Source organism: Petaurus breviceps, unplaced genomic scaffold (assembly GCF_028583685.1).
Source record: "Petaurus breviceps papuanus isolate PSGF00001 unplaced genomic scaffold, PetGlider_PUasm1.0 520, whole genome shotgun sequence".
Classification (NCBI taxonomy): domain Eukaryota; kingdom Metazoa; phylum Chordata; class Mammalia; order Diprotodontia; family Petauridae; genus Petaurus; species Petaurus breviceps.
This window is the reverse complement of record NW_027186354.1, coordinates 860198-873653: the sequence shown is the minus strand read 5'-3', so window position 1 is coordinate 873653 and position 13456 is coordinate 860198. Positions and strand designations below refer to the sequence as shown.

At 44.9% G+C, this 13456-nt stretch overlaps 1 protein-coding gene across 1 annotated transcript in view; it reads left to right on the top strand.

Moving 5' to 3' along the window:
- Nucleotides 1-13456, top strand: part of CNTFR (ciliary neurotrophic factor receptor) — a 101474-nt gene that overhangs the window by 1120 nt on the left and 86898 nt on the right. The window lies entirely within an intron of this gene.

Below are 13456 nucleotides of genomic sequence, written 5' to 3'. Positions count from 1 at the left end.
GTGTGTGTGTGTGTGTGTGTGTGTGTGTGTGTGTGTGTGTGTGTGTGGCACAGGGGAGGTCAGAGGACGGACAGCTCTCTCTCTGTGTCTCGCTCTTCTTAGCTCTCAGTCTCTCCCCCCAGTAGCTCCGGGCGGGCTGTTTCACGCCTTGTTGAAGATTCAGGATTTCTTTCTCTTTCTGTTTCCGTCTCTGTCTCGGTCTCTTTCTCTCCCATTTTATAAGAGAATGTTGTCTGTGTGAGGGGGGGGATGGGGTTTAATAAGCAATGGACCCCTCCTTCCTCGCAGATCCTATACTTTATCCTCAGAGAAGGCCAAGGTAGGGGATGAGAAATTCAGGAATCTTCTGCTCTGTCTAGAATTATGGATGGGAAGCAACTGCCCCCCCAGACCCTCATACCCTATGCCTAGGCATCCTGGCAGTGGTCGGAACTTCTTCCACCTACCATGAAATTAGTAGGGGAGGGGAGGCTTACCCTAACATGACTGGATGATAGCACTCACACTTGGAAACACTCAGACATTAGAGCTTGGATGCTGGAGCTCACACACTTGGATACATTCATGTATTTGGACATTGGAACTCACCCTTACAGTTGGACACTTAGATACTCACTTCCCTGCTGTTAAGATTCAGGGCCCAGTTACTTCCAGGGGAATGGTAGGGTGGGAGTGGGAATAGGGATATTTTTTTAAGACCCCCACCACCACTTCCTTGACAATTCAGTTTTCAGCAGCTTCTCATTTGGAATCTAAGCTTAATCTATGAGAGAGAACACTGAAGAATCTCTGACCTTTTTGCTTTTTCCCTTTAGAGAAGTTTCTGTGCTCCTAGGAAAGCAAAATTCAGATTTGCACATACATATGTGGCTTTACCCCAGTTCTTCTGACTCTTCTCTCATTTGGGGAGGGTGTCAGATTGGGAATGGGGAAATGGTGATATGGCCTGGGAAGTTTTTAACACACTTGAGTCTTGGGAGGAGTGACCTCATATACAGCATCAACTTCTGTTACTCAGAGTTTCTTTTCCAAAAAACATTTCTCATGATGGAGGTGGAAAGCTGACTGGGATGGACCCAGGGAGAGGTGTTGGGGGGAATTGAAGCCAGAGGATTCAGGCTTATTTGGGAAATACAATCAGATTTCCGACAAGCTTGTCAAGAGCAGTTTGGTCTGTGGGCTGCTGCACTCTTGACTAGAAGCCAGAATTCCTGGGTCCCAACTCTCTCAAGAGAGGAGGCATTTAGGATATCTTTAACCCCAACTTTTCTTCTGCCTGTGGATGTGGTCTTGAAAGGGAAATATTCTCATCTTTCATACTACCTCTCCAGGGAAAGACCTCTTTTCTTCATCTTTCTCTGGTTCTGGTCAGTGTGTCTATCCCAATTGCCCAGAATCTCTTCTTGAAGATAAGCCTTAATTTCTCCTGCAAAGGAAAAATTTTGTCACTCACCGCCACTGCATTTGTTCTAACCTCTATAAGTCCTTAAAGAACACCCCTATACTTCAGTTGTGGGGACCATGGTATTTGAGTTGGTAACATGGTTTGGGTTCCAGGAGGTGATGGGTTGGTAGATCTTGTTTCTAACTTTATTCCTACTGTTTTTGTTGTTCTCATTGTGATATTGCTATTTTCTATGTGATAATTCTGTTATTGATTAGAATAAAACATTGGTCTCCTTGATACAACAAATATTCATTGTCCACAGGGTGAAATATGGTCTATTTGCCCAAGGGACCTTTCTCACCACTTCCACTTATCCACCCCTTCCTAGGAACAGGGGCTGGGGGCCAGGGAGGGGAAAGAAACCCAGGTCTCTGCCCATCTTCCAGTCCATCTCAACTGTTATGTCGTCCCAGTTCCTAGCCCCCCCCCACCCCCATTGAGAGTTGAAGTGTAAATGAATCGGAAACATATGGATCATATTTTCTTTGAAATGCAGATGGGGCTGGAGAAGGATGGGGATGGACCATGTGTGCCTGGTTGGGGGGAATCCTAGAGGAGGGGGCTAACATAGCTCCCTCCAGCTGAAGGGCTTGGAAGGGGGAGGGGAAACTGAATCAATTTCACCTTTTCTAACTCTTAGAGTTCTTTGCCTCTGACCTTTCCAGTTTTGGTGTCTCATCTCTGTGTCTCACCCTGTGTGTGTATGTGTGTGTTAGTTGCGTAAATATTATTCTTATAGCCCCAGTACATCAACCCCCTAACATCCCACCTCCTAGTGAGTAGGAGTTAAACCTTTTTTAGGTGGGGGAGTTTAGAAAGAGAGTGGATTAGAGACATGGGCAGGGCAGCTCTCTTGCTTGGGTACTAATGTCAGGAATCAGGGCACTATGGAACCTTAGAACCCAGAGCTAGTTCTAGAGTGACCCTGACTTCAGAGAGAGGCTTGTTCTCAAGGGATGAATCATTATTAAGGACCATGTCAGAATGTGGGAAGGGGATGCGGAAACCAGCCCAGTGGAGGTGCTGCTGGGGTAGAATGTTGTTTTTCTGGATTCAGTCTTGTCTAGCAAATGTACAATATTTGTGAGGTGAGGGACTACTCAGGCATGCCCTTCCCCTGACCCCCTTCTTCAGGGATAAAATGAAGATTAAGGAGACAGTTTGAGATTGCATTTCTTTTCCTCCTACAAAGAGTATCTGGTGCTGTTGAAGGAAGATAAGGGGGCTGTCCTGGGGATATAAAATGAAATGGTGTTCTGGAATATGGGGGCACATAGTCATACTTTTAGGAGAGAAGAATATGTAAGTATGTGTGTGTATAATCATATGTGGTGCTATATGGAGGGGGCCATACTTTGGGGGAAAAGTGGAATATATCAGAGTTTTACAGATAGAGGAGGTATTTATATGAAGTATCTTACCTATATATGGGGGCGGGGAGATAAGAAGTGGACATTACATAATGATGTTGAACCCATGTGGGATAAAGAGGAAAAAATATGAGTTCAAACAGTGTCTGATTTTCCTGGGAGTTAGAGTTTTCCCAAAGTGAGCAACAGGAAGAAAGAGCAGAGTCCAGACCCCAGGAGCTCTCCTAGCTCACTCAGTTCTGTACTAGTAAGCTTGTTGGGGCTTTAGGCTAGAGGCTTTGAGCACAGATTTCTTTGCATAGTGTATATATGTGGGGCTGAATCTGAGAAGAGCTGGAGGGGGAGCATGCTTTTGTCTGCTCTTTCCAGCCTCAGGTAACCTTAGAAGGGAAGAGGTGGCTAGATCTGGCTAGAGATGCCAGGAAGCTAACTTTGGGGGGGGGGTGAGTGTATTGGTGCAGGAGATCTTGTTTACCTCAAGAAGATGTGAGGGGAATCGTATCCTGGAAAAGCAGGGTAGTTCAGGGGAAAGAGTGCTAGCTTTGGAGTCAGAAACGTTGGGTCTATATCCTGACTGTGCCATTTACTACCTACATAGCTTTGGTTATGCCATTTAGCTTCTCTGGGTTGCAGTTTCCTCTGGCTGAAGGGAGTTAGACTAGGTTCTTTATAATCTCCAGACTATTTTTGGATGGGGACAGGGGTCTGAATTTGCATTGTGGGGCAAGGGAAATGATGGAACCTTCTTGTGGTACAGAAAGAACACAGGTTTTGGGTTTGAAAACCTGGACTGACTTTTAGTTCTGTCACTTAACTAGCTATGTGACCTTTCAGATTCTTGGTTTCCTCATTTTTAAAATGGAGATAAAAGTTATGCTATCTCCCTCACAAGGCTGTTGTAAGGATCAAATAAAATCACTGAATAAAGTACTGAAAGTTGTTTTTCTTACTCATCTCTTTGATGGAGTACAGCTAAAAATGGCCTTGAGACAAGTCCCTATCTTGCTATTATTCTTTTATATTTAATGTTTTGAAGACTAATGCATAGTGAATAAAATAGTTGCTTCTAAATGGGCAGCTAGGTGGTACAGTGGTTAGAGTACTCAGCTTGGAGTTAGGAAGACTCATCTTCCTGAGTTCAAATCTGGCCTCAGATCCTTACTAGCTATGTGATCCTGGGCAAGTCACTTAACCCTGTTTACTTCAGTTTCCTCATCTGTCAAAAGTGTGATGGAAAAGGAAATGGCAAACCACTCCAACCACAACCGAAAAGACCAAATAATAAGAAATTGTAACCAAATAGAAGTATTGAGCTGTAAACACATCTTCAGGACAAGTTGAGGTGAAAATTGGGTTATGGACATGATGTATGCCTCATCCTTTTCTCTGCATGATTGGGCCAGGTCTTGGCTTTCTGATTCCACATAGCTTGGAGCCTATGCATTTTTGGTATGGGACATCTATTAAAGACATTCTTAAATTTTTATGAGTCAATGTCCTGTCTGGGAATTTTTTGGCAAAAGTATTATTATCAGTCATGATCATCATCATTACCTGTAAAGAAATTAGGAGGTCTTGGGTAAAGGACTCAGCTTTGGAGGCTGTCCTAACCTAGATGAAATGGAGGTTGAAGGCTTGCATTCTTAGTGACAAGGTTTAGGAAACAGGGATAGAAGAATGTAAAGAAACCTAGCCCTGGCTTGGCCTCGTTCAGTCTGGAGGAGATGACTACTGTCAGGCCTGGTTCTATTTCTTAGAGGCCATTCAAAGATCACCTGTCCCATTTCTTCTGTACTCTTCTTTTTCCTGTTACTCTGTCTCTTTTAGAACCTCACTGAGGTTCTCTGTACTTTCCCTTTTGTCCTTGTCTCTCTGTCTCCGGATCTTTCTGGAATTTGTTCTACATGGCCTCCCTGGTCTCTCTTTTCTCAGTATATATCTGTGTTTGTCTCTAACATCTGTGAGGCCATAAACTCCTTGAGGGCAGATATTTTTAAATCTATATCTTTAATCTATTTGTATCCAATTTTTTTCTTTGGGGGGGGAAGGTAAGGCAATTGGGGATAAGTGACTTGTCCAAGGTCACACAGCTAGTAAGTATGTCAAGTGTCTGAGGCAGAATTTGAACTCAGGGCCTCCTGACTCCAGGGCGGGTGCTCTATTCACTGTGCCACCTAGGCGCCCCAATGTATCCATTTCTTTGTCTGTTTTTCTATCTCTTTGTGGTTCTCCATGTATATTGATTTTTGTATCAGTGGGGTGGGGGTGAGAAGGAAGGGAATAAGTATTTATATAGTGCCTACTATGTTCCAGGCACTGTGCTAAGCCTTCTACAAATATTATCTTACTTCATAAATATACTTACATGTATGTCGGTCTATTATTCTGTGGCTGTTTGTCTATTGGCAGACCTGTGTCTGTGTGTATGTCTCTCTATATCTGTGTCTGGCTCTGTGACTCTCTCCAGCTCTGTGTGTGTGTGTCTATATATCTGTAGCTATATCTTTGGCTCTTTGTCAGTATCTGTATGTCTGTCTATGCTTGTCTGTGTTTATTTTGATTTATATTTGTGTTTGTGTTTGTGTTTCTGTCTATTTGCTTGTCTCTCTCTGTGTCTACATACATCCCTGTGACTGTGTTAATGTTTGTGACACTACGTCAGCATCTGCTTCTGTGTGTGTGTGTCTATCTTTGGGTTTGTCTCTTTGTTGCTTTCAGTCTGTGATCTTATCTTTGACTGTTTCTATGTTTTTCTCTGCGTCGGTGTCTATATGTATCTCCATCTGACTGTGTGTCTATGTGTCTTTTTCTATCACTGTCTTTGTGGCTGCCTCTATTTCTATGCTTCTTTGCCCATGTATCTGTATGTATATGTCTCCCTCTGACTCTGTCCCTTTATCTATGTCTAGATTTCTGGGGCTGTCTGTCTTTCTGTATGTCTCTCTGTCTGTTCCTGTCCCTATCTCTGTGTGACTTTGTCTACATCTGCCTGACTGACTCTCAGTCTCTTGGTCTTTGTGTTTGCTCCTGTCTGTCTGTGTCTGTGTCCCCCTCTGGCTTTGTCTGTGGGTCCCTCTGTCTCTATTTCTGTCTGTCAGTGTGTCCATGTACAGACCAGAGTCTGGTTCTGTTTGTAACTATCTCTGTGGTCTCTGGCTGTCTTCTTGATATATGTGTCTGTCTGTGTTTTGTCTGTGTGTTTCTGTCTGTGTCTTCAACTGGTTCTGTCGGGGTGATAATGTGGCTATTTATATCTGAGAGTAGCTCAATCTCTGCCTCTTTCTGTGGGTCCTATGTCTATGTGTAGCTGTACATATGTGTCTCTGGATCTTTCTGTGTGAGTCTCTGTCTTTTCTGTGTTTTTGTTGCCCTTTTTCTGTCTATCTGTTTAACCATATTGAGTGTGGTTCTGCCTGTGTCCCTGTTGTGTTTTTCAGGGTGTCTGCTTTTCTCTCGGATTGTTTGGGTTTTTGTGTCTGTGTTTGTATCTGGCTCTTTTTCTATCTAATTGTCTGTTTATCTGTCTGTGTCTGTCCAGGTCTGTGTTTTTCTCCGTGCCAGTCTCTTGGTCTGTCTGTGTCTGTGTGCCTCTGTATGTGCCTGCGTTTCTGTTTGTATCTAGCTCTCTATGACCTGCTCTGTCTTTCTTTATGATTGTCTGTATCTTTTTCTCTGTCTGCCTTTTCTGTCTGTGTCTATGTTTATGTCTCTTTAGTTCTTTGTTTTATGTGTATTTCTATGTGCCCCCTACCTGACTCTGTTTGTACCTTTGTATTTGGCTCTGTGTGTCTGTGTCTGTGTCCGTGTCTGTCTCTCTGTCTGTGCTCTTTTTCTCTGTATCCAGTTATGTATGTGCAATTGTGTTCATTTCTGTTTTTCTTTCTCTGTGTCTGTTTCTTTGCTGCTATGTCTGTGTTTCTCTGTCTCTGTGTTGCATTCGTATACTTGCATCTATCTCTTTGCCTCTTATGTCTGCCTGCATCTCACTCATAGGTCTGTATTCTCTGTGCATCCATTTCTCCCTGGACCTTTCTAGGAGCCAGCTGAATGTGACCTATGTCTCCATTTCTCCATATTTTTGTTTCCCACCGTCTCTTAGGAACTCCCCATTGGTTGGTTGCTCTGTGTGTATGTGTCGTGGTTATTAATATCTGACTGAGAAAAATGGGTTTTTTTAATCCTAAAATACCCTGTTTGGTCTGGCCCCCTAGGGCCATGAGGCTGCCCAAGTTCCCTGGCTCTAAGGTCTTGTGTTTGACAGGAATAGAGCATATTCTCACAAGAAAACCCATGGATGGATGGAACATTTTCTAATCTCCTTACACCCTGGCTATATATATATATATATATATATATATATATATACATCCACCTCATGTATAGCTATACAACTGCTATGCAACTGCTTTCTCAGGTTCCCATAGATATTCCCATTACTATTCACTCCTTTTTGCCCATATTCTCCCCTATCTAGATTCCCTTGTGATGTATCTCTGTTCTTGCCCTCTGTCTCTACTGGGTTAATACTGTCCATTTCTCTATTTACCCCAACCCCAGCAGAATGCTCATCTCTGCCTTGAGGTACAGTTGAGATAAACTGCTTAGTGGGGCATATTTGTGCCCTCTGCCTTCCTCTCTTCCCTCAGATACCCTTCATCATTCTCTACCAACCTGTGTCCCTAATCCCATGCATGACTTGGCTTTACTCCTGTCTCACTCTCTGACTCCAGGAAATCTTCTCTGCTTGACCTCAGAAGAGCCTGGTCACTCACTCAGATGCCAAGCATCTCTTCAGAAACTTTCAGACTGCTATCTGGATTGTATTCTTTTGACCATCCCTGGGGATGTGGGAGGGTTATATGCCTTGAAAAATAACACACAGCTCCATTCCCAATGGGCTAAGTTGGTTATGGGGCCACCCAGCCTGAATGAATGGGGTTTTATTGGATGACTTGTGGAAAAAATTGAGATCTCAATAGGGACTGCAAATCATACATACCCTCTGTGACCTTGAGGGAATGATTATTGATAATAACACTCATGATTCATATTTATGTAATGCTTTAAGTTTAATAGGTACTTTCTTGACAAACAAAAACCTTGTGAGGTATGGTTAGTGAGAATATTATCTTGGTGCTATGGATAAAGAAACTGAGGCTTGCAGAGATTAAATGTCTTACCTAGGCTCACATAGCTAGAGTGTCAGAATTCTAACCCATGTCTCCTGATTACAAGTTTAATAGCTTCCCCTATCTGAGCCCTGTCTATCAAATTGGGGGTGGAGTAGGGTGTAGGAAAAACATGGGAATGGGGAGGGTGGGAGAAATGACCCTAGACTAGAACTAGAACTGCCCCAGAGGATTGAGGAAAAAGTTGGGGTTGAGTATTGAGAGTAGGGGGTTGGGATTGGGGAGGGATGTGGGGCCAGGAGTTTGGGAAAAGACTTACTGGCATTGCTCCCCTGGCTCTGACGTCAATGGTTTTCCAAATAATGGAATCAATATTGGGGAGAGGTGGGGGGGGGGAGACCAAGCCGCCAGCCAGGCCACAGCGATTAGAAACAGATCGGTCTGTGGCCCCCACAGCTGATTCTGATAGATTCTCAGCGGACTGGGGAAGCGGTGGCAGTGGTTGAAGGGTAAGGGGGTTGGAGCCGTGGGGGGCTGTTGTGGGGGATGGGGGAATTCAAGATTTTACTTGCAAAATGGGGAGGGGGTGAGGGCTGATGGGGGAGTTGGTATTCAGAGACAGAGGAGGGACTGTTGAAATGGATGTATATCTCTGCTTGGATCAGTTAGGCCTCTGTATGTGTTCCCTTCTGTATGTTTGTAGTCCTCTGCTTCTGAGTATGCAGCACCCATCTGGGTCCTGTAGTGGAAATAAAGAGATGGGAAGATGATCAGTTCATTGTCTAGGAGGGGACATGGCTTCCTCTCTTGGAGATCGCCCATCTAATGGAGAAAAAAATGATCATTGCCTTTATCTGAGTAAGGGAAAGAGTTTCCTTCCTTAGGGAACTTTGAGATTGAGTGGGGAGAAGGGAACTGAGAGATGAGAGTTATTAGTGATATGGATAGAGAGGCCTTGTGACACAGCATTGAACTTGAACTTGAAGTACCAGGACCTGAGTTCAAATCCTGATTCTGCCATTTACTAACTATGTGACATGGAGCAAATCACTGAACCTCTCTGGGCCTCAGTTTCTTCCACTGTAAAAAGAAGTAGTTGGGCTATTTGATCCCTAAACTTCATTCCAGATCCATTCTCTGATCCTAAGCAGAAGATCCAGAGTAGAGATTGATTAGAAGGGGGTGAGGTTAGTATAGGAAATCTGCCTAGAAAAGAGGAGTGTGTGGTCTCCTGTGTTTCTCATCTGAATTCTTCTTTTCAGGAGTTTTTTTCCTTGTGTCCTTGGCCCTATGGTATTGCTCTTGGGAATTCATGAAGGACAGAACTGAATAGCTCCAGCATGGAAAGGGATTATCTTGATGCTTCAGATCTAATCTCTTCAGTATGCTGGGTGCCTTTAAGTCAATTGCTGTTCTTCTCTGTGGATTAGTTTAACTCTGTGCAATGGAGTTTAAACACAAGGAATATAAGGAATGTCTGTGTGAGCCTGGAAAGACTTCTTTGGGTTGGAGTGCTAGCAAACGACTCCAGTATCTTCACCAAGAAAATCTCCTGGACAAAGTTCATGGGATCATGTAGAGGCAAACAGGACTGAATGAACAACAACAATGGGTAGCTAGGTGGACAGAGCACTGGCCCTGGAGTCAGAAAGATCTGAATTCAGATCCAGTCTTAGACACTTATCTGTGTGACCATAGGCAAGCCACTTAACCCCTTTTTGCCTCAGTTCCTCATCTGTAAAATGGAGACAAACTGGAGAAGGAAATAGCAAACCACTCCAGTATCTTTGCCAAGAAGATGCCATGCTCGAAGTCCCTGGGGTCACACAGAGTTGGTCATGACTCAACAACAACAACATATGTGAGACTGGAAGAACTTCTTTGGATTGGGATGATACCAGAGATTATTAGATGAAGATATCTTTAGGAGTCTCAGATCCTTAGGGCTGATAAAATCATCCAGGACCCTAGGTGCAAGGGTTGGGGTGTAAAGAAGTTTTCTGTTTTCCTTTAGTCACACAGATGAGGGTTTGAATCCTACTTCTGACATTTAGTGGCTGTGTTACTTTTTTCAAGTAGGACTTTGTCTTTCCAGTTACTTTTAAATGGGCAACTGGGAGTAGATAGCGGGAAGAACATCTCAGCAGTATTGGAAGGAGGCAGGAGAGACACTGGTAGAAACTATGCCAGAGGAAGAGGGTTGGGGCTTGGCTCCAGTGGTCCTCGTTTCTCAGAGTTGTGTAAAATAGAATCTCCTGTAGTCCTTCCTAAGGGAACTTAGGCTTGTTAGCCAGAGATAAATGGCCAATACGGTGTGAATTACTCCTCAGACTCTCCAGGGAATCCCCTAGACTTTCCATCTCCTTCCATTTAACAAGGGAATGAGTGGTAGGGCAGGACAGTAGTATGGGCAGGTTGGCTTCCAAAGGGTCTTTTCTTATATTCCTTTGAGGATTGTGACTGAGGAGGAAGAGCAGTGACCTCAGCTGTTCATCAGAAGAGGCACCACATCTTCCCTTGGATTCGAGGCCCTTGTTATCCTACCAGATCTCTAGCTCCAGGAGGAGCTCTCCTAACTCAACCCTCTGTCCCCAGGGGTCAGTAGCAGAGCTGCCTGTTAGTGGTTATAATTGAACCAGGGGCCTGATCTTTAGAGGACTGACTTTAAAGTTTGTAGGACTGAAGATATGAGAATGGATGAGCAGCAATCTCTGCCTCCGCTCCCCCCACCTATTCCCAACAAGTAGGACTACATTTAGACACAATATGGTGGTTATGTCTCTCCCTTTAGGCTCCTCTAGGTTTTCCCAAGGATGGAGTCTCTGCCTCTGTTCCCTCAGGTGGACTGGAAACATTGTCTTGGGAGCCTGGGATCCAGGGCCATATGTCTTCTCTAAAGCTCGTAGGGATCCAGTGGATCCTAATGGCTGTAGGTGTTGGGAGAGAGGTTTACTAAGGACGTTTGGCAGAGGCTTATTTGGGATCCAAGGGGGTATAGGGGGGTATGGTTAGGCAGTGGCTGACAGCAAACAGGAAGGAGGGCTGTGGAAGCTGCCTGTAATTATGGAACATTTATTATTAATCAGATGAAATTGCTGGAAGCAGCTGGTGTAATGTGCATACTGATGGAAGCTCCTGTGGGCTCTAGGCCCTAGCCCCCTTCCTCATACTCTTTCCCCTCCCCATCCTCTTCTCCTTAGCTATTCTACTTCCCTTCTCCATCCTCTGCTTCCTAATCCCCCACTCTTGCCCTCCTGGAACACTGGTGAACCTCTCTTTTGTTCTTTTTTTTCCCTGCAAATGATGGAGCCAGGTCTGTGTATGTTAGGTGTGTAAATCTCCGCCTGACCATACCTACCTTCACTTCTTTGTTTCTTTTCAAGGCTGTATGCCTTTCTGAAAGTGTCTCATTGTTTGTATGTCAATGTTGAGGTTGATTACTATCAGTCTGTTCCTTCCTTTGTCTCAGTTCTGTCTCTGAGTTTGTCTCTGTGTGTGGGTCTCTCTCTGAGTATTCCCCTCGAGCGCTTTATGACTGACTCAGGGCTGAGGCAGGCACTCTTATCCCTTCCTCAGTTCTCAGGGTCACATCTGGATTTGAGCTGTAGCCAGGACTCCAGCATCACATTAGGTCTCAGGCTGTGCTGGCATGAATCCAGGACAAATGGACCATGATGGACTGACTGACAGACTGAAAGGGACACCCAATCTGAGTTGGGGGAGACAGCCTTCCTCTTTTAATAGGAAAGGGGAGAGATGGCTTTGGCCCTTAGGGAGGCCTCAGGCTAATGAACAATACACAGTTTCTGCTCTAGGGGTACCCTTGATCTGAAGAAGGAGGTAAATGTGGCATGAGACATCAGGCTCTGGAGAAGAACTGAGATAACTGCATGAGTGTTGACTCACGCTCAGTGTTCATGAAATCAATATGCCCAGACTGAGAACCTAAATTTACCCAATCGCTGAGTTCCTGAAAAGTGTGTGTCCCTGGAATCCAGTGGTTGGTGGCCTCTCGGGAGCTACTGTTGAAAAGTGAGGCTTCATTTAGTGGGAGCTGACCTGGCCTCTCTCACCCCTCAGAGAAGTTAGTTTGTATAGGTCTACACTGGTTTTTCTTGGGATTGGAAGACAATTATTCATTCTCTTGGCCAATTAACATGTCTGTTTTGAGAGTTACAGATTACTCAGTTTGGGATGAACTATGGCAGAAACATAGGAGAAGGTCTGCTTGGGAGGATAAACCCAACCTCTCCCCAGAGAGCAGAGGCAATAGAGGATGATGGGAAGAGTGCTGGATTGGGAAGTCAGGAAGTCAGGGATGTCACATCCCTGTTTCTGTTATTAGTTAGGTCTGTGAACTTAGGCATGCTGCTTTACCTGACTGAGCCTCAGTTTTCTCCTCTACAGAATGGGGATAAAAAGGCTTATACTCCCTTCCTCACATTGCTGTTAAGATGAATACGGCAGCGAAGGTTAAAAAAAGGCCTTCAGAGCTGTAAAGCTCTACAGGAGTACAAGGGGTATATTGTAGTGTGTAAAACACTCCACGTTCTCATGTGGTAAGTGCCCAGTGAGTGGTTTCTATATCTGGAGGTGTAGATACCTTATAATAACACTGGATAATACTAAACCCACTCCTGATTGGCCTAGAGCCACTGAGGAGGAGTGAGCTGAGGCCCCTACTGGAGGGGATGACCTTCTCTTAGACCAACCCCTGATTCTCATTCACTGGCTACTCCTTCTCCCATCTCTGCAGGGAAGGGAGGGGAAGGAGTCCTTTTGTTAAATCTGCCAAACAATCACTTAAACCTAGAAATCAATCCAAGGGAGTGTAGCAGGACCTGGGAAGTGTGAATGAGCAGCTCTTGGCTAATCAGGTAATGAGGCCAGGCGCCCCATCCCCCCCTCTCCTCCAAGTGGGGGGGAGCAGCAGAGCTCCAAGCCCCTCCCCCTCCTGCTTTCTTATACCCCCCTCACTCTTGATGTTCTCTCTCTCCCAGTCTTTCACATATAGCCTGTCCTTAGGCACCAGGTAGAGGCAGAATTTTCTCCCCTGCTCCCCCCTCCCCACTTAGGGTGCAGCTGTCCCCCCATGCCCCATCATTAGTGAATTTTTACATTGAGAATTCCCTTTTGCCAGGCTAGATTTGAAGGTGATTGGTGACTGTTCTTTAAGTCTAGAAGAACTTCTCAGAACAGCTGTATTCTCCAGTGGTCTTATAAGGAAGGGGATCTAGGGGCAAGGAATGGACAGTCACCAACAGACAGAAGTGGTTTGAGGAGTCTTCTGGTCCTCTTTCTCTTCTAAGTGTAGTAGGAGGAGAGGATCTTTGGCAGGGGCTGGGGACAGTGACAGACAGCCCCCATAGGCCTGGGTCTGCCACCTGCCACTGGGATAGATGGGTCCTCCCTACTGCCCCAGTTCTGTCATGTTCCCCATCACTTTGTAAATGAAAGACATACAGAGAGAGAGAGAGAGAGAGAGAGAGAGAGAGAGAGAGAGAGAGAGA